The sequence below is a fragment of the Monodelphis domestica genome, chromosome 8 (assembly GCF_027887165.1).
Source record: "Monodelphis domestica isolate mMonDom1 chromosome 8, mMonDom1.pri, whole genome shotgun sequence".
Taxonomy (NCBI): domain Eukaryota; kingdom Metazoa; phylum Chordata; class Mammalia; order Didelphimorphia; family Didelphidae; genus Monodelphis; species Monodelphis domestica.
Window position 1 is genome coordinate 181761492 of NC_077234.1, and position 20851 is coordinate 181782342.

Consider the following 20851-nt stretch of genomic DNA (forward strand, 5'->3'; position numbering starts at 1 on the left):
TATGACCTCTTAACTCAAATTTAATATTATACCATTGCAAATAAAGAGATCTCTTAAGACAAAATACAGAAGAAGGCATTGTACACAGTGTATACGCAGTACACTGTATGCATTTAAAGGAAACAATGTACTTTTTATATTGTTGAAATGTACATGCTAGTAACTATTTGGAAAGTGACCACATCAAGTTAACTAATAGTATAATTTGTTTAGTTTTTCAATTCTAACAATATTTCCTTTAATTGTTCAATGTCAAAAGAGACCTTAAAAATAATAGGTTTTCAAGATGGAAATCCCCTTAAAAATGATTTAGCTAGGGGGCAGCTGGGTAGCTCAGTGGATTGAGAGCCAGGTTCAGAGATGTCCAAGTCTTGGGTTCAAATGTGACCTCAGACACTTCCCAGCTGTGTGACCCTGGGCAGGTCACTTGATCCCCATTGCCTATCCCTTACTACTCTTCTGCCTTGGAGCCAGTATTGATTCCAAGATGGAAGGTAAGGGTTTAAAAAAAAATGATTTAGCCAAATTCCATCATTTTGTAGGATGAAGAAATTAAGGTCGAGTGAGGTTAAGTGACTTGCCCAGCATGGAAAGATGCCCTTTTAAAAAAATATATTTGTTTTTTGGAGGAGATGTGGCAAAATTGGGACACAAAAGCATTGTTAGTGGAGTTTGAACTGATCCAGTCATTCTGGAGGGCAATTTGGAACTATGCTCAAAGGGCCATAAAATTGTATCTATCCTCTGATCCTGTAATACCACTACTGGGTCTAAATACCAGAGATAATAAAAAAAAAAAGGGAAAGAGATCAGATTATACAAAAATATTTATAGCAGCAATGTTTGTGGTGGCAAAGAATTGGAAATTGAGGGAATGTCCATCAATTGGGGAATGGCTGAACAAATTGTGGTATATGTTGGAGATGGAATGCTATTGTGTTATAATGAAATAATAAGCAAGATGATTTCAGAAAAGGCTGGAAAGATCTTCATAAACTAACATGGGGCAAAAAAAAGCAGAACCAGGAGAATATTGTACATATCAACTTAACTGTGAAAACTTAGCTACTCTCAGTAATACAATGATATGGGATATGGGACAATTCTTAAAGACTTATGAGGAGGAATACTATCTACCTACGGAGGAAGACCAGTTGGATTTGAATGAATGTATCGAAGCATACTATTTTTCATATCATTGTATTTATGGTTTTATTTTGGGATTTTAGCTTTGTAAGAGTGTACTCTTACAACATTAACCAATAAATGAAGTATGATTTGCATAATATAACTATGGCCCAAATCAATTGTTTACCATTTCAGAGTTGGGAAGGGGAGGGAGGGAGATGGTTTGGATCTTATAATTTTGGAAAATATGTTGAAAATTTATTATTACATATAATAGGTAAAATTAAAAACCTTTAAATTAAAAAAAGAAAAATTTTTTTCAATTACATGTAGAAACAATTTTTGACAATTATCTAACATTTTAGGATTCAGATTTCCTCCCTCCCTTCTTTCCCTCAACAGTAAATAGTCTTATATAAGTTATACTAGTACTTTCATGCAATACATATTTCCATATTGCTCTTGTTGTGATAGAAGACACATATCACACATACATTATCTCATGAAGGAAATAAATTGGAAGATGGCATGCTTTGATCTATAGTCAGACTCCAACAGTTCTTTCTTTGACTGTGGATAGCATTTTCATCATGAGTCCCTTGTGCTTACCTTAGAAACTTGCTTGGCTGATAATGGTTTAGTCCTTCATAGCTGATCATCCTATAATATTTTGATTACTGTATACATTGTTCTCCTGATTCTGCTCACTTCATTTTGTATTAGTTCATATATATCTTTTCAGATTTTCTGAACTCATCCTGTTTGTCATTTTTATGGTACAATACTATTCCATTACAACCTTATACCACAACTTAATTGTGAAAGAGAATTCTTTATTGTCTATCCTGAGTTACAGGATTAATTCTCCTCTATCTACCTTTTAAATTGAATCAACAAAAGATTGAACACCCTACTAAGTGCTAGGTGAGAAGCCAGCAAGATATTTGGAGAGCTCCACCCATTTTAACTTAATCATTCAGAAACTTGTGAATTCTTTTAAGAGTTCACACAAGCATTCATACCCTCAGAAACTGTTCAATCAGGAAACTGATGAGAAATTGACCTTCAGAAGGTGTGAAGTCAATCCCACAGTCACTGCCACTTGGGCAGTGATAGACAGTTTGGAAACTGTGATTGGCCTCTGTGAAGAGGAGAGAAGACAAGAAGTCACCATTGTAAAATGGAGATTTGAACCCTAGATTTCAATCCCCAGAAGTCCCTGGCATTTCCCAGAATTCCCTATAATCTCACTTGAGTCTCCACCTGGGCGAGATCACAATTAGTATTTAATGGGCTCTTCCTCTACTCACCCATTGCAAGATGTAGTAAGTAAGCTGTGAATGGGCTAATCAGCCCTAGGCATGTGGTTTATTATTTTGTATCCTTGATTTCTAATAATCTTTAATAAACCTCATAAAATATAATATTTCTATTACTAGAGACAAAATTTAATTTTTACACCACAAAAGGAAGCCCAAACTCCCTCAGAGCAGATGGTCTTTGAGAAGGTAGTCTGAAGAGATTGTCTTCTGACAATAGTTTTCTAACAGGGGAAAGTCTTCCAGCTTTGCTGGAGACTGTGGCTTGGATCGTGAGCCTGGAGCTCAGTTTCAACTTAGACTCTGACTCCTGGACTACTTCATTGGGTGAGTGAAAGGCTGACTACTTTCCTAGTTTCCTAAGAGACTAGCTTCCATCATGGAGGAGGCCACATGGTTATTCACCACCAGTCTTTCTGGTTGAAATAAGATAGATAGCTTCTCTATCCCCCTCACATTTCTCTTCTTTATTGTTTCCTCTCAAGAAATACTTGTAAATAAATTTCTGGCTTGAGATATAACATTGGCAACCATATAATTTCATAAAATTATTGTCCAACAGTTAATTTTCACCTTTACATAATCCATTTCCCAAGTGATGAACAACTCCTCACTTTCCTTTCTCACTATAAAAAGAGCTGTTAAAAATATTTTTGGTATAGTTAGGTCATTTCCCTTATCTTTGATCTCTTTGGGATATAGATTCAAGCAGTGGTAATGTTAGATTTAAAATGGTTGAAGGCCTTAAACTGTAACAGTTAAAAGAGTGATGTTGTAAACTGTAGTGAGTTAAAATGGTGGAAGATATAAATTGTGATAGATATAAGAGGGGGTGAGTAAATTTGACCACAGAAAATATGTTTCACTACAGTGCCTTGGTTTTTAAATCAAATATAAGATGGTCGCCAGGGAAAGATTCCCAATTATTCAAATACCCAAGTCAACTGGGTTTTATAGAGATTTTAATTAATACAAATGTGGAATTAAAGAAAAGAGAGAAAGAGAGAAAAAGGAAATAAGTATGAAGGGCCTTAAGCCAACATGGCCTAGACCTGAGTCTTAAGAGAGAGAGATCGGTCAGTCAGTCTTTTAACACTCACCACAAGGTCTGCCTAAGCAAGGATTCTAGTGACACCAGGCCAGCTCCATCTCAGCTGACTTCACCAGAGAGAGTTCCAGCCAGAGTCCTCCTTAAAGAGCCTTCCAGCCAGAGACTGTTCCAAAGGGCCTCTCTCCAGAGCCTCCAGAGGGACAGAGTCCCCTCAGAGGAGCTCCAGCGAGACCTCCTTAGAGATTGTCCTCCAAGAGCTTCCCTTCTCCAGAGCCTCTCTCAAGAGATTCTTCCCAAGCGATCCTCATCAGAGATCCTCCAAAAGGATTTTTTTCTCAAGAGATTCTGCTTTTTCTTATATAGGGGTTTTTCTCCTATGTCACCTCCCCTAAGTCCTTACATCTACCAATCACTGTAGACGTTTTCCAAAGGACTGCCCATTTGAATTCCTGCTAAGTCAACTAATCTCCTCAGTAAGTCTGAACCAGAAAAAATGCAGCTGTGCCGACTAATCTCCTCAGTAAGTCTGAACCAGTGAAAACACAGCTGAGTCAACTAATCTCATTAAGAGAAAACTTGCCCGACCCTTTTAGGTACCTAGCATCCCATTGTATCAATTCTAAAAAACAGACATGGCTCAAAGAACTCCTTGCCTTATTATAAGCATGGGTCCAAGTACTTTCATTGTTTAGCAAGGAGTTTTCTCCCCTAAAGCAGTCTTAAGTATGGGTGGAGTAGAGGTCCTCCCATAGCAAGGATTTCTCTCCCCTAAAGCAGTCTTAAGTACGGGTGGAGTAGAGGTCCTCCCATTTCTGATCCTGGCGAGTTCTCACATCAAAATGTTTCCCAGTAGGGAATTTGTTCCAATGGAGGATTCCTCAATATGGAAATTTTTAACATTCACAAGTCTGAGAAATTTCAAGATTTACAGTAATACTGGATCAAAGAGTATGCATAGTTTTATGGCTCTGCCTGGATCCATATTGCTCTCCAGAATGGTTGGAGCAGTTCACAGTTCCACCAACAGCATATTAATGTCCCAATCTTCCCAAATCCCCTCCATATTTATAATTTTCTTTTTTGGTCATTAGCCAATCTGATAGATGTGAGGTGATATCTCAGAGTTGTTTTCATTTGCATTTCTCTAATTAATAAAGATTTAGAGCATTATTTAATATGACTGTGGATAATTTTAATTTCTTCCTCTGAAAATTGCCTGTTTGTATCCTTTAACCATTTATCATTTGGGAACTGCTTTATATTCTTATAAAATTGTCAGAGACATTTGCTATAAAATTTTTTTCCAGATTTGTTCTTTCTCTTCTAATCTTGGTTACATTTGTTTTGTTTATACAAACCCTTTTTTATTTAATGTAATGAAAATTATCCATTTCATTTTCTTGAAATGTTATATATGACTTATTTGGTCATAAATTCTTTCCTCATCCATAAGTTTGACAGGTAACCTTTTCTTTGTTCCCCTAATTTGTTTATGGTGTCACCCTTTATATAAAGTATCCATTTTGAAGTGATCCTGCTATATGATGTGATATGTTGGTTTATGCCTAGTTTCTGTTATATTTTTTCCAGTTTTCCCAGGAGTTTTTGCCAGAGAGTGAGTTCTTTCCCCAAAAGCTTGGATCTTAAGGTTTTATATAATTTAAAATCTGTTACCCTAAAAAAAAGAACTACATTTCCCAGGAGACCACTGATTTCCTTTCATTATGTACTTCCTGTAGATAGGGGATATTAGGCAGGGATATGGAAGGTCCCACCTCTTTCTCCCAAGGTTGGTGGTGGCAAGGTGGGTGTTTAAACTGGCTGATCAGCCATGGGCCTGCAGTCTTTATTTTGTATCATCATTATTCCTTGATTTCTAATAATCATTAATAAATCTCTTACAATATAATATTTTATTAGAGATTTCAATTTTTACACTTGGAGATCAAAAGATACAAGAAACTCTCTCAATTTTTTAAGATAACCTAGATAATTTTTTTAAGTCACGTTTCTCCTGCCAAGGCTTTTTGTCCACTCCATACACCCTCTCAATCTCCAACTCTCTTTGGAGCTGCTGCATTTTTTTTTCCTATTTTTTGCCCGATTGCTTGCTCTCCCTACTGGCTGGGCTATTTTTAGCTGGGGGACTCTTGGCAAAGAAGAGATAAACCATTTCTCTTGCCCAACTGCTTGAATCCTTTGTTCCTCATTCCTTGCTGCTGACTCTGACATTGCCAATACTGCTTCCTCCAGCCCCTGCCCTCAATCACTCATCTGGCCCCCAGTCCGAGGCCCCCAGTGGCTCTGCTCCTAAAATCAGCCTCTGACTGGACCCTGACCCTTACTGCTGTTGCTGATTGCTGCCACCAAGAAGCTAGGAGTCAGGGCAAATGGTAAAAAACTGGGGTTTTCTTTCCTTAGGCAACAATTAGCCTCCACATGGCAGGGTACCTTGAGGGAGGTGGGGGACAAGGAGAAGGAAAAGACTTCCAAACAGGAAGTTGATTACAAGCATGGCATATTCTATGAAACAGCAGTGCATTGCCTATTTCAAACAGCTTCTACCATTCATGAGTGCAACTGATCCTTTTACTTATTTTACCTGAAATTCAGGGGAGAAATTCATCTTCCTGCAACTCTTTGCCATTTGGGCCTACCCAGTTTGAGATTCCTAAAACCCATGTTCTCCCTCACTATGGGAGATTCCACAGTACTGACAAAAGGAATCTGAATAGATAGAGAAAGGAACTTTAAGAGACTGAAGATTTTAAGCCTTTTCAGACTCCATTGTTTTTATGAAAGTCTCTGTATTTTATTGTATTTTGCTGATTGTTTTGTTTAAGATGTAATTTTGTCATTTTAAGTTCATATGGTAATGTATTCAATACTGTTCTGTTACACTGAATCATTTTAATCTACTGTGTTTTAACTATTAGATATATTCTGTTACCTTTCCCCTATGGCTACTGAACAAAATATTGTAAAAGCCCATAAAGGTTTTTTTGTTGTTATTTTTTTTCCATTTTTCATTTTTGTCACATAGATGATGGATGGACTCAACTTGGCTAATAACCTTTAGAGAATTTAATAAGCTAAGAATTTAATGGTGATTCTAAGGGGTCTTCAGAAATAATTTTAATTAACTAGTGGTTTCTGAATAGATGATTTTTAAAATATTAATATTATAAAGAATGTTGTATTAAAGGTAGAGAAACAAAGAAATGTTCCTACCAAGGTGTTTCTATGAAGCAGGAAGCCAAAAAGAGCTCCTGCAAAATTCTTCAGTTTAATTTACTTCCACCAGAACATTTTTGTTCAGATTTCTTGGTGATATTCTAGACCCAAATAAGTTTTGCTTTGTTTAAAAATATATTTGTGAGGTTGAAAGATTTGCTACATCTGGAAAAATTGTGACAAATATCCATCAGTTCATAGGGTTTTTTTATGTCATAGAGCAACTTATATGAAATATGATAGTGGGCTTGTTTGCTATTGTAATTAACTGGACTATTGTGAATTTTGGGGCCTTTGGTACTTTTTGAATGCGCATTACATGCTATACTACTGTTCATTAAAAAAAACTGTTACTTTATGAAAATCATTTGCTTGTACTCACAGTGGATCATGACCAGGTTTGAAGAGGAAATGGATCTCATTTTTTTTTTTGGTGAGAAATCTTTGTATTCTACCTTTCCTTGGGTGACACCAAGTGTCAATGATTGCAAGCTATTTTTTTTAATTTTTTAAACATTTTTATTATTGTTTTTGCTTGCATGTGCAATATACTATTTCAGTTTTTTATTTTTTCTCTCCTTTTTGTATTTGAAGCACATGTCACCAGTATTGAGATTTTTCTTTAACTTTTTTGATTTTGCAGTAATATAAGTTTAAAATATATTTGCTATAATGTCAATGCATACCCAAAAAGCTTGAGACTATAAAAATGATGCCACTGATTGTTTAAAAAAATTATGGGATTTTGCTTAATGATTCTGTCAGATTCCAGGACAAGAGAATACAAAAAGAGCCTTTGCACAGGGCCAAAAAAGCACAAAGCTAAACTGCATAGTGCCAATTGAGCACAAGGTCAAAGAGGCCAACCAATTCCAACAGGATTGATGAAAATTTCGAGCCAAGACAAGAAAACTCGAACTTGTTTGGGGTTCAAGGTTGCAGCTGTTTAACATGTGTTAAAGGGAGGTCTTCCTTGTCCCATATTCTACCAAATATCTCAAATTTGGCTTCTACCTGGCTCCTATAACCTAGTCCCTTTTTTGTCTTTCATGGTGTGGCAAACTTTCTATAGTCCTGGCAAATGATTTGGTAAATACATAATTGCTTAAATCATTTTAATTGGGCCCTGATTCAAGAACCCGTTATAGATTTATTTTTCCTTTACTTAGAATTTTTACACATAAGACTTTGATAATCTATATTTCATCCAGAAACTATCTTTTTTTTCTAGATTTTTTTGATGTTTATTTCTCTTGCCAATTGATTCATACAACTCAGTCATGCATTCCTAAGAGATCCCTGTGTTTTTTCAACACCCTCTTCAGGAGGGAATGTATAATTATTCTAAATTGCAAAGTTTAAATTCTTTTTGAGAGTAATTTTAGGTTAAGAATCTCCAAATCCAGAAAGTGAACTGTTTGGAGAAGGCACCATGAAGATGCCTCTACAGACCAGAAGCTGCAACAAAAAGATCCAGAGTGAACTTTGGGATGTGGTGATTTGACCTGTATAGGGTTGAATGCATTTGTTTTGTATGTATACCCTTATGCTGAAGGGGACTGCCTCCTAACTGCCTTTTTGTCAATGTGGCTAGCAATCATTGGTTTTGTTCTCTTTTCCTTTTATCCTCAAATTATTGTAATTTCAAAGTTGGTTATGTTTACAAAATCCATTGGAGAGATTAGTATTCCACAGATTTCAGGGGGAATATATAATTGAAAATCTGTTACCCTAAAAAAGAACTACATTTCCTAGGAGCCCACTGACTTCCTGACATTATGTACTTCCTGTAGATAGGGGATATTAGGTGGGGATTTGGAAGGTCCCACCTCTTTACTTCCTGTCCCCGCCTAATATCCCCTATCTACTTGGTGGTGGTAAGGCGGGTGTTTGAACTGGTTGATCAGCCATGGGCCTGCGGTCTTTATTTTGTATCATCTTTATTCCTTGATTTCTAATGATCATTAATAAATCTCTTAAAATATAATATTTTTATTAGAGATTTAATGTTTATAGTTTATGGAGCACTAAATTTCTATGGAAATTAACCGGTATGTGTTTTTTACCTAATCTATTCCACCAATCCACTGTTCTTTCTTAGCTAATACCAGATTGTTTTGTGAGACAGGAATACATGGGAGACTCTTGTTATAATACATAATACATATACATATGTAGATATGTATATACACATGCAAATATAGATGTATTTGTTCAGTTTTTCAGTTGTATCTCACTTCATGACCCCATTTTCAGGGTTTTCTTGGCAAAGATATTGGAGTGCTTTGTCCTTTCCTTCTCCAACTCAATTTACAGATGAGAAACTGAAGCAAAGTTAAGTAACTTGCCCAAGGTCACATAGCTAATAAGTGTCTGAGGACAGATTTGAACTCCGGGGGGATGAGCCTTCCTAAATCTAGGCCTGGAACTCTATCTACTGCACTACTTAGCTATCCCATATGTATTCATATTATATGTTCTTAAAATGCTTCTCCTAACCCAGATAATCACAAATATGGAAAATCACATCTGTGAAGAGTAGTACATAGAATCTCACTTAGCTTGAATTTTCTTTAAAATGTAGCAGTATTGTTCTACAGTCCCACTCAACTCTATAATATTTAAAGGAATTGTAGAGATTGAAGAGGGTCAGGAGATAAGGAAGGTTTTGTAACAGAGAAATGGAGGGCTTGAAGGAATAGAGGGAATATGGCTGCCAGTGAGTTAAAAGGAGATACCCCCCTGCTGAAATGCTATATTTGAAAATTGAGGTTCCTGAGAAATGGGCCACCTATGATAGCCTGAGGGGATGTATTCTCTATTGATTGATGTTGAAGATACCCCAGAACAGGCAAGCATGGACAAGCCTACCCCTGACCAAGGTTGCCCAGCAGGGTTCTGATAAGGACCATTTATGGTTGAATGGCTGTCCTTGGGTTCAGCTGAATGTTCGCCTGAAATGATAGTTCTCTTATCTGACTGCAGTTTATTTAAATAAAGATGAATTTTAATAACAAGTTTGGATTGGGGAGGTATCAGGGAAGATGGAATTTGAAATTCCCTAGATTGGGTTTGAGTCTCTCTCAGCTTTTGAGCTGAGGTCAGGCCTCACAGGCTGGTGGAAGGTTTCTTTTAATCCTTTCTATGCTAACCTGTGATAGTTTTTTTTTTAGTTCAAAGTCTTTAGCAGTAGACAGAAAGAGGAAGAAAAGGTCCTGATCTTCAGAGCTGGTTGGGCCTGTCTCTTTCAGGCTGATGCCCCTAAAGACCTGCCTTAAATCCTTTTGTTTGATGACATGATCATAGGAATCCAGGTAGAGCACACAGTTGGGAAAATCAGAAATAGAGGTACTTCTATCCCGAGACAGGGAGGGAGCACTCCTTCCAGTCTGAGGGCCAGGAAAGAGCCAGTCCCAAGACCAACTGCCACTCCAAGTTGCCCCTCCCCCCACCAACTGTCATTGCTGTCAATATCTTCTCTCTAATATTCCGGCTGCTGTTTGTTCCACCTTAGTGGCAAAAAGTCCAAAACTTGCTTCAGTTTTCCTTTCCACAATCATCCCCTTTTTTTGTTGTGACCTTCCCAAGGTCACTTACCTTTTTTATATTTGCCAAGCTACTAAATCTAATTTCCAACTACTCCCCACCAAATAATAAATTTCCATCAATTACTCTATCACTATTCTATGCTAACTTTATCTACTCTAAGGAATTCTATGCAGGAAAATTTGGGTAAGAATAGTTTTAGGGTTTTACAATAAATGTTTGAACAAAACCATTACAAAGAAATTTGAATCTTAGTGCTAATACTACTTACTCTTGCTAAGTTAAACTAATACAAACATTTTTCCCATTTTATTTATCTAAAATTATTTATGAACTATTTCATCTATATATATTTCTATTAAACACAATTTCAGCATCAGCTTTACAATAAACAATTAAAACTTTACTATCTGCAAGTTCAGTTTGTCTATTCCTAAGTATAACTGACTGTCTATGCTATGCTTAACTTAATTTACTCCTAATCTATTCCCTACTTATTATAACTATTCTCTAAGTCCCTAGTTTAATCTATAACCAAATTTTACATACAACATATATGCATGCTATGCTAAATATTTACAGACTCTATCACTGTTAATAACCTAATTATAGTATATACATCATTTATAGAGACTATTTACATATAATACAATAATATACATAGTTCCCTAATCTTGATGTCAGTCAAATATAAATATCTATTGATATTTCTATTTGCCTAAGACCTAATGGAACTAACTATATACATACTAAAATTTTGCATAATTATAATTTCAGACATTTGTTTATTTAAACAAGGTCTCCCAATATATGTCAGTTTGTGATTTTGTGTTTTGTGTCTAATAGTGTTGTGTTGAATTAATACTTATCAAGTTTCTTCAGATTTCCACTTCTCATGTTGCCTTTAGATTTCTTCTTTCTTCCAAGTGTATTAGGGGATTATTTAAGTGAGAGATGATAATTTCAAGATCAGATCTGCCAGTCTCCTCCCTCCTCCCTGTTTCCTCCCTTCACCCTCTCTGTTTTACCTCCGTCTTCCCTTCCTACCACCCCCACCACCCCCAGCTGATTCTTCTGTGGTCTCACTGAAATCAGCTCAAAGTGAGTCTTTTGGTATATCAGATAAATCACTCTCTTCTCTAAGATTAAGTAAGGGGTTTATTTAAGAGAAAGGGAAAGGAAAAGAAGTTGAAAGGAAAGAGGGTTTGGGGTTTCCCTAATAATAAACAATTCCTAAGTTGGAGGATAGTGGAAATAGAGTTCAGATTTGGGGAAATGGCCAATACATCTTGAAGATTCAATCACTATAGTAAAGCAGAGAGAAACCAGAGAGTAGGACTTTTGTCCTTCCTCCTTTCTGACCCGAGGCAAAAAGACTCAGTTTTTCAGTTTGCCTCCTCCTTTTTCAATGGTCCTTCCTGGTCCCCATTCTAAATAGAATGTCCATCTTGATTGACATTTCTGGAGTCCTTGCTTTTCCAGCCTTTGCTGCAGACTTTCTTTTCCATCTCTCCTTCACACATTACACAAGTTAAATAGTGTTGTATGCTATTTCCCCAAAATGTGAAATTAATTTTGTTTTATGCTTTTGCTGCACTCAGTCTTACATATAAGTCCCGCTTTTTCATCTATACTCTTCTTATATAAACAAATTTACAAAGTTCAAAGTCTTAGCTGTTCAGCTTTTTCTCTTTGTTCTTCTCTCTAGCCACTTTTCTTAATGCTTTTCCTCTGGGCTGGAAATGTGTCTTCTTCTTACTATGGCATGCTTGACTGGCGGGATCTTGTTGTCTTGAACATTATGTGTCACCGTTGTTTCTTTGTGGTGTACTTTTTGATGTTACTCGGTTTTTGTTTTCATTTCTCAGTACTATCTTTTGTGTAACTCTTCTTCTTCTATGTCTGTTACAGTGATGTTGGATTTTTCTGGTTTTATGTGCGAACAGTGGAACCATGAGTCTTTCCCTGAAATTTTTATAGCTGTCAGAGTAGTAAGCAATACTTCATGTGGTCCAGTCCATTTTATGTCTGTAGCCAATTTTCTATTGACATTTTTTAAGTATACTTTGTCTCCTGGTTTGATGTTGTGCAAATTGTAATCCAGGGTTACTGTTTGTCGTATCAAGCCCATTTCATGCAACTCTGCTATTCTTGTTTGTAAAGCTTGTATATATTTTGTTAATTGACAATCTGGTTTGTGAGAAGTTCTAAGTTAGAGAAAGGAGGTGTGATAGGATCATTACATTGTTTGCTTCTTCCTCTGTTTTCTATCAGGTATATAATTTTGTTCTACTCCTAATTCAGTGTCTTCTTTCTCAATCTCAAACTTTTCATAAAGTTCTTTATAATTCTTGATTCCCAATGCCACCATCATTTCTTCTAATGATTTTGTGTTTTCTATACCCTTAACTAGCTCTTCTGACAGGATCATTTGTTCTTGATTTGTGTTGTTAATGTAATTATCTGTCTCCTACTCTTGTAAAGCTTTGTTATCTTGATTGTAAAGTTTGATATATTCATAAGGTTCTTGGTCTTCTGCTTTCTGAGTCAAATATCATTGTATATAGTGGCTCTGTGTGATTCGTGTCTTGCTCTGACTTCTGCTAGCTCTTACCCTACTGGGCAACTGTAACTCTATGTTATGTTTTGATAAATTTGGTTCTTGTGTGTTTGTTCCTTCCTGTGGATCTGCATTTTCTCTAAAATGTAGCAGTATTGTTCTACAGTCCCACTCAATTCTAAGATTCTATGGTTTTGGTTTGTTTGTTTTTTTACTTTTTGAAAAATATATTTTATCAATTACACATAATAACAAATTTCCACATAAGTTTTCCAAAGTTATATGATCCAAATTGTCTCTTCTTCCCTCCCCCACCTTGGAGATGGCAAGCAATTCAGTAAGACTCTATGTTTCTAAATTCTTAAGGGCTTTTGTTTGAGATTATCTAACATGATTGAGATTATTAAACATTTTTAATTTAGGGGTTTCTATTGTTGTAGGCAAACTTGACTATAGTTATTTGAAAATGTAATCATATGAATCAATAAGCAGGAATTTTAAAATATTGAAGTACAAAGAAGAAAATAGGAAAAACCCCAAAATGAGCTATTTAATAACCTACTCTAGTGCCTCATTGTTGCCCTGAGATGACCCAAGGTTCTCAAAGAACTCAGTCTCTGGCAGCAAGTTCTACTAAGCTGGAAAGTCTTCAACTATGGGGCCAAGGACAGTCTGACTACATTGGGAGAGCCACATACTCTGAAAACTGGCTCCCAATTGCTAATTCCACCCCCTCACACCTCCCCCCCTAAAATTCATGAAACTTAGTAAATATAGGATGGACTGTGATCTACAATAATACAGAGAGTATTCACAGTAATTCTGTGACAGTTGTGCATGTGTATGTATATTTAAGTATTGGCTTTATATCTTTAAGATTTATAGTGCTCATTTCAAAAACCTTATACCTTAATCTATTTTGGTAGCTATTTATATCAAAGGATTATAGAATTAAAATTAAAGGAATCTTAAAAGTCATCTACTTTAACCTTCTCATTTTACAGATAAATTGAGTCAAGCACTTACATCTTATATGATTTAATACTCCATTATTCCTGCCTGTGGTGAAAATCATTAAAGTACTGTAATGTTACAGAAAGAATCTTCATCCTTTAAGATGAGATCTTGGTTATCTCCAAACAAGCAATATGAGTTCATTACAAGATTATCAGACCACTAGACAGAAGTTATAGCAAGCTACTACTGAGATCTCTTAACTAAAACAAAAGTACAGTTTATTCTATTGATAGGAGTCATTAACTCTGTAGAAATAAAGAAGTAGGCATCTACTTCATGAATGGTGTGACTTGGGAGACATTTTTTAAAGTATATTTTGTTTAATCATTCCCCTCCCCCTTCCTCACGTTTAAAATTTCTACCACTAGATTTACTTAACAACCTCTAGAAAAATAGGCTTATCGACTAGTTAAACAGTTATGTTACCTGGAAGGAATAATATTAGTTCTCTAACTTATTAGCAAGGATTGGTTTATCAACCCATTTATTACTAACAAGCTTGGGAGAAGGGAATTTGAAAGAAAAGACAAAACAAATTTTGATGGGGATGTGGCAGATTAGATGACAAGATCTCTTATGGTAGATGGAAATTGACTAAATTTAATGATTCTAGAATATAAAAAAACTGAAAGTTATGACCAACTTGGGAAAGTGGGTAGATATGATAGCTGGAGTTTGATTTGAATGGTATGAAATGTTCATTTGTCCTATCCACTGTAAGTCTCCACAAATCCATAAAATATGCTTGATAGTAATGAACCTATTTGAAGTGCCTAAAGCCTAGAATTTACTGGATAGGGACAAGCGGTGTTCAAATTTAAAAACCAGAAAAGAAATACAGCTCAGCTTGGTGACTTAAAAGAGACTTCTCTTTCCCTGTACTAGGTTCACTAAAATTGTAAGTGCAGGTCTTCATATTTGTCACTAGAAAATTTAATCAAATTTAATGTCTCATCATTCTACTCCTTCAGTAATTTTAAGATAATCACTCTGTTCTCCAAAGTGTTAGCTACATCTTCTATCTTTTTGCCATTTACAAATGTCACAAGCATGCCTTCATCCAAGTCATTGACAAAAATTCTGATGAATTGTAAAACCAAATTTCTTTCTGTAGCTCTTCACTAGAGACTTCTCTCCAAACTAGCATCAATACTTAAATAATTGTAGAGCCAGATTCATTGGTCTTGACAAACTGCCCCCTTTTAATGCTGGCACATGTGTTAGCAATATATATATATATACACACACTCCTGCAATGTGTATAATTTGAGGATAATCCTAGAAAAAGCTGGATAGACTCATTTTCTGGTTGTCTATAGGTGGATAATTTTTTTTCAGTCACAGCAACTCATGAAGATAGACCTGCTAAAGCTCATATATGTTGTGGTCAGTGGAGGAACAAGTCAAAAATCACTAAAAAACATGCCATTAAAGTATTGAAGTAAATGCAGGTTAAAAGAGTCTTTTCTCCTAATCACCCCAAAAGGTCCCCTTATGAGATACAAATAGCCCCTTGAATCTTTATGATTCAATAAAAGAAGAAACTTTATAGGGTAAAGAATAATAGACCACACTGAACTCTAAAAAAGACACTTCTCCTGGGTTCTGAAATATATTGGGAAAGGAAATAGAAAGATTGGAAAACAGGGGGATAAATGGGAGGTTTGTATGGGGTAAGGAGGAGTTAAAGGGAGAGAGAGAACACTGCTTGATGAGGCAAGGGAGGGAGATGCCCCTTGCTGAGAGGAAATAGCAGGGGTCCAATAAGGACGGTTTGTCTTTGAATGACTGAAACTGAAGTTCAGCTCCCTCTATGACCAGAAAAGATAGTCCACTTATCTGACTGCGAATTCAAATAATATAAAGTTTAATAATCCAGTTGGAATTGGAGTTTTTCCTTAGCTTCAGAGTATAGGGCCAGCTCCTAGAGGCCTGCGGAGAGTTTGTCCCACTCCTGTCTACTCTCGTTGTTCTAATTCAGAATCTTAGCAGTACACAGAAAGCAAACAAGAACAATTCTAACCTTTAGAAGCCTGTGTCTTTGGGCTGAACCAAGAAGAGCATGCCACTCCAGACTGGGTTGAACAAGCTCCTCTCTCCTCCGACACCCGGAAGCCACTCTCCCACAGCAGGAAGCAAGTGCTAGTCACAAGACCCAACTGCCACTCCCAGCAGGAAGGAAGTGCTAGTCACAAGACCCAACTGCCACTCCCAGCTGGTAGTGCTAGTCACAAGACCCAACTGCCACTCCCAGTTGGCCCTTCCCACACACAAACTGTTAGTCTAGTTTCCTTTCCACAGTCGTCCCCTTTTTTTGTTGTGACCTTCCCAAGGTCACATATTTATATTATAGTTACCAATTTACTAAATCTACTCTAAGGATTCGTTGTGGGAAAGTAAGGGTAAGAGTAATTTTGGGGTTTTACATTAAATTCAGTACAATACATGTTGAACAAAACTATTACAAAAATTTGAATATTAGTGCTAATACTACTTACTCTACGTTAACTAAAACTAATACATTATGTATAGAAATTATTTACATATAATAAAACAATATACATTGTTCCACATCATGATGTCAGTCAAATAGAAATATCTATTGATCTTTCTATTTGCCCAAGACCTAATGGAACTAACTATATACATATTTACATTTTGTGTAAATACAACTTCAGACCCTTATTTATATAAACAAGGTCTCTCAATGTCAGTTTGCGATTTGTGTTTTGTGTCTAATATTGTTGTGTTGATTTAATACTTATCAAGTTTCTTCAGATTTCCACTTCTCATGTTGACTGATGGATCTCTTCTTTCTTCCATGTTATGTAGTGATAAATGCTATTTCCCTAATATGTGAAATTACTTTTGTTTTATTATTTCAACACACTCAGTCTTACATATAAATCTCATGTTCAATCTGTCCTCTTCTTATATAAACAAATTTACAAAGTTCAAAGTCTTAGCTGTCCATTTCAGCCTTTCTTCTTTGTTTCTTGTCTCTAGCATCTTTTCTTGATGCTTCTCCTCTGGGCTGGTTTAAAATCTTTTCCTCTGGGTTGCTTTTTCTCTGGGTTGCTTTTCCTCTGGGTTGCTTTTCCTCTGGGCTGCTTTTCCTCTGGGTTGCTTTTCCTCTGGGCTGGGAAGTTGTCTCAAACATTATGTGTCACTATTATTTCTTTGTGTTGTACTTTTTATGTTAATCAGTTTTTGTTTTCATTTCTCAGCCCTATCTGTTGTCTAATTATCTTTGATGTCTGTTACAGTGGTGTTGAACTTTTTCTGATTTCACGTGGGAACCGTGAAACCATGAGTCTTTCCCTGCAACTTTTATAGCTGTTGGGGTAGTAAGCAATACTTCATGTGGTCCAGTCCATTTTATGTCTGTAGCCAATTTTCTATTGAAATTTTTTAAGTATACTATGTCTCCTGGTTTGATGTTGTGCAAATTGTAATCCAGGGGTACTGTTTGTTGTATCAAGCCCATTTCATGCAATTCTGCTATTCTTGTCTGTAAAGCTTGTATATATTTTGTTAATTGACAATCTCCACCTATCATGGCAATGTAAGCTGGTTTACAAGTCCTTCCTTGCCAAATTGCATGTCCATATAGCATCTCAAATGGAGAGATGTGCAAATCTCCACTGGGTCATGTTCTAAGATGGAACAGAACTAATGGAAGAATGTTTGTCCATTTTTGGTGTGTTTCTGCACAAAATTTTCCTATCAATGTTTTAATGTCTTTATTTAATCTTTCCACTTGCCCTGAACTTTGGAGATGATATGGTGTGTGGTATGTTGCTTGTATTCCTAGATTTTTATAAATTTCATTTAATATTGACTGAGTAAAGTGACTTCCACGGTCTGAGTCCAATTTTGAGGGAATCCCAAATCTAGGTATGATTTCTTTTAATAGGATTTTGACCACAAATGCTGCGTTGTTCTTTTTGGAAGGAAAGACTTCTGGCCATCTAGATGGCAGGAAGCAAGTGCTAGTGACAAGACCCCATTGCCACTCCAGGCAGGAAGGAAGTGCTAGTCACAAGACCCAAGTGCCACTCCCAGTTGGCCCTTCCCCCCCACAAACTTAGTCTAGTTTCCTTTCCACAGTTCAGGAGATAAGACTTAAAGAAAAACTCAGGTTCTGACAAGATGTGTAGAAGATGCATCAAGCCATTGAAAGAGATGCCTATAGAAGTTACTTAGAGGGGGAACGAGGCAACTGATTTAAAGGAACAGAAATTCTGCTTATTGCCCAGTAGGAGGAGTATAAGGATTCTGGCTGTCCCATACCTTCTTACATACCTTAGAGGAATCATAAGATTTTAGAGTTTAGAAGGAACTGTAGAAATGGCTGAGTCCAAGTCCTTATTTTCTGTTTGGGGAAAACTGAGGCCCAGGAAGGTGGAGACAAGTTGAAGTAGTCCCAGTAAGAAAAGATAATAAAATTGAAGTAGATAAAGCAGATCAATCCCTTCCTGCGGTTTTAGGGAACAGACCCAGCTTCCCTCCCCCCAAGAGGTCAAGCTGCTTATGCAGGCAGCAGACCAGACTCTACTTAGCTTAGGGATGAGAATTAGGAAGGGCAAGAAACAAAGGAATTTTAGGAATATCAAAGAGGTCAGGATGGAATGCATGATAACACTAAGCAAACTGGGGATAAGTGAATTAAGGTGCTTGTAAAAGTTAACAACCCCTTGATAATCTACATATTGTCTCTGACTACACATACCTATGTTTGTGATAAGGTTTGTTTGATTGTCAAGTGAGAAACTGTATATGAAAGGGATTAACTTTGTATCTTGCAACCTATATAAGCTATCATATAATGTCAATCTTATACAGCTTCCACTAGGGAAGTCTGTCCTAGTTGGTAGATTCTTTATTTTTTCTTTTATTAATAAATCACGATTCCAATCATTGACATTCTGGGTGTCCAGACTCGCTCTATGAAGTGACCCACTTCAAATTTCCTTAAAAACACATAATTAGCTGATATCAAAGCCAGAACTCAAACCTGGGTCTCTGACTCCTAATGTGAAGACTGTTCCAATATATCAAACTTTTTCTTTGTAATTTAGGGTATAGAATGCTAGAGTTGGAGTTAGGAAGACCCAAAGCTAAATCTGGCCTCAGATATTTGCTAGCTCTATGAACCTGTGCAAAGTCTCTTAATTTCTATTAGGTTCCTTCCCTGACTCTCCTACAGAAATAGGAAGGAAACTGCTTTGTAGACTGAGGATATGCTAGCAGAGAAAAATCTCTAGCTATGTCCTATCTAACCTGGTAAGGTCTTGCATACCTATTAAGTGTGGACAATCTCATTAGTTTACACAAGTATTATGAAAAATTCCCTTTTGATGACCTTGTATAGGATGCTCTGCAATAATATGAAATTCAGCATTTCCAGAACAGAACTCATGAAATTTTCTTCCAAATCACTCCCTTTTTCTGAACTTATTGTTAAGGGAACCATCATCCTTTCAGTCACATAGACTCCCAACCTCAGTGTCATCCTCAACTCTTCACTTTAATTCACCTCCGTACCCAATCCATTGCCAAAATATGGGAGAAAATATTAGCCTTTAGAGGGTTTGACTTAAGATGCAGCTAAGGCAGAGTAGCTCAAGAACATTTATGTTCTACTTAAGTAGAACAACAAATAAATGCAAAATGGAGGCGATCTACCAGCATTGTTTTAATAATCTCTTCTAGTCAGCATCACATGTGACTGAGAATAAGAAAACTACACAAACAGGACCTCAGAGTTCACTACTCGAACTTATATTTATATAGGGTCTCTTCTATAAATCTAGTCAACAAATGATCTTCCAGATCTCAGCTGAAGAGATCCAATTACTCACTATCCTCTAAGGTAGAAGTTTAAGAACTCTCTTATATCATTCAGAAATGTCTTTCCCTAATTATTCCCTGAACCCTCACCTTCTCTCCAATGCTCCTAATTTTGCTCTACAGGCTGTTAAATTGGAAATAACACAGACCTACTAAATGGTCAGAAAAACCAAGTCTTTAATCAGGAAAGAGATAGATCCAGTAATCGGCCACCACCAGAACCCAGCACCAAAAACTTCTCAGGGTCAACACTCTGAGGCTCCCGGGATGGATCCACCGAGCTAGATGATTTCTCCAAAGAGTGACAAAACTTGGGGATCATTTATACCCTCTGGAGAACCTGGTACAGCAAGAGTGGCATAGACAAGCTGCAAGCAAGCGGCAAAGAAGCCGCAGCCAGCAGCTGGGGTATCTGGGATCATTCAGCTACAATGAATACAAAAGGAAAGGGTCAAGCCAAGAGCTGGACTTCCAGAGAGAGGACTTTAATACAATGGGAGAAGCTACTAAAACAAATAAGGGCACTCAGCATTTGACTGAGTCTACTAATTCCACCCAAACACTTCAAGTTCTATAGTTCAATCCAAAACAGGTGTGCCTGGTACTTGGGTTCTCAAGGGGCCGGAGCAACTTAGGGTGTCCAGATTTCAAGTTGATAAGGCACAATCAGACCAATATAAATTCATCTTCTACATGAAAGTCCTTCAGTACCCTGAAGAGTTATCCTATTAGCTCTATGTCTTTTCTTATCTGGAAATGACCTTTTATTAACTTTATATGTATTATATCTATATATGAACAGAGTGTGGTTCATGTGCAAGTTTACAGCAGCTTCCACCACCCTCATTACAAAGCCCCATGTGGATTTTAGAGCACATGCAGATATTCTATAACTGACTCTGGCCCACTATCTATCTACATGGTGGAATTGCCTTTTTGATTGTCTTTGGACCAGAACTGGGTTTCATTAGAAAAGTCAGGACTTATTTCTTGGTCTTGTTTTTCCCTGCTTGGTATCTTCAGATTGAGAAGACAAGGACTAAGATCTAGATGAGGAGAAAGGCGGCGAGCCATTATCTTCTTACCAGGGTTGTCATGATGCATCCCATGAGTATATGTGATAACTGCTATTGCTTCTATTGG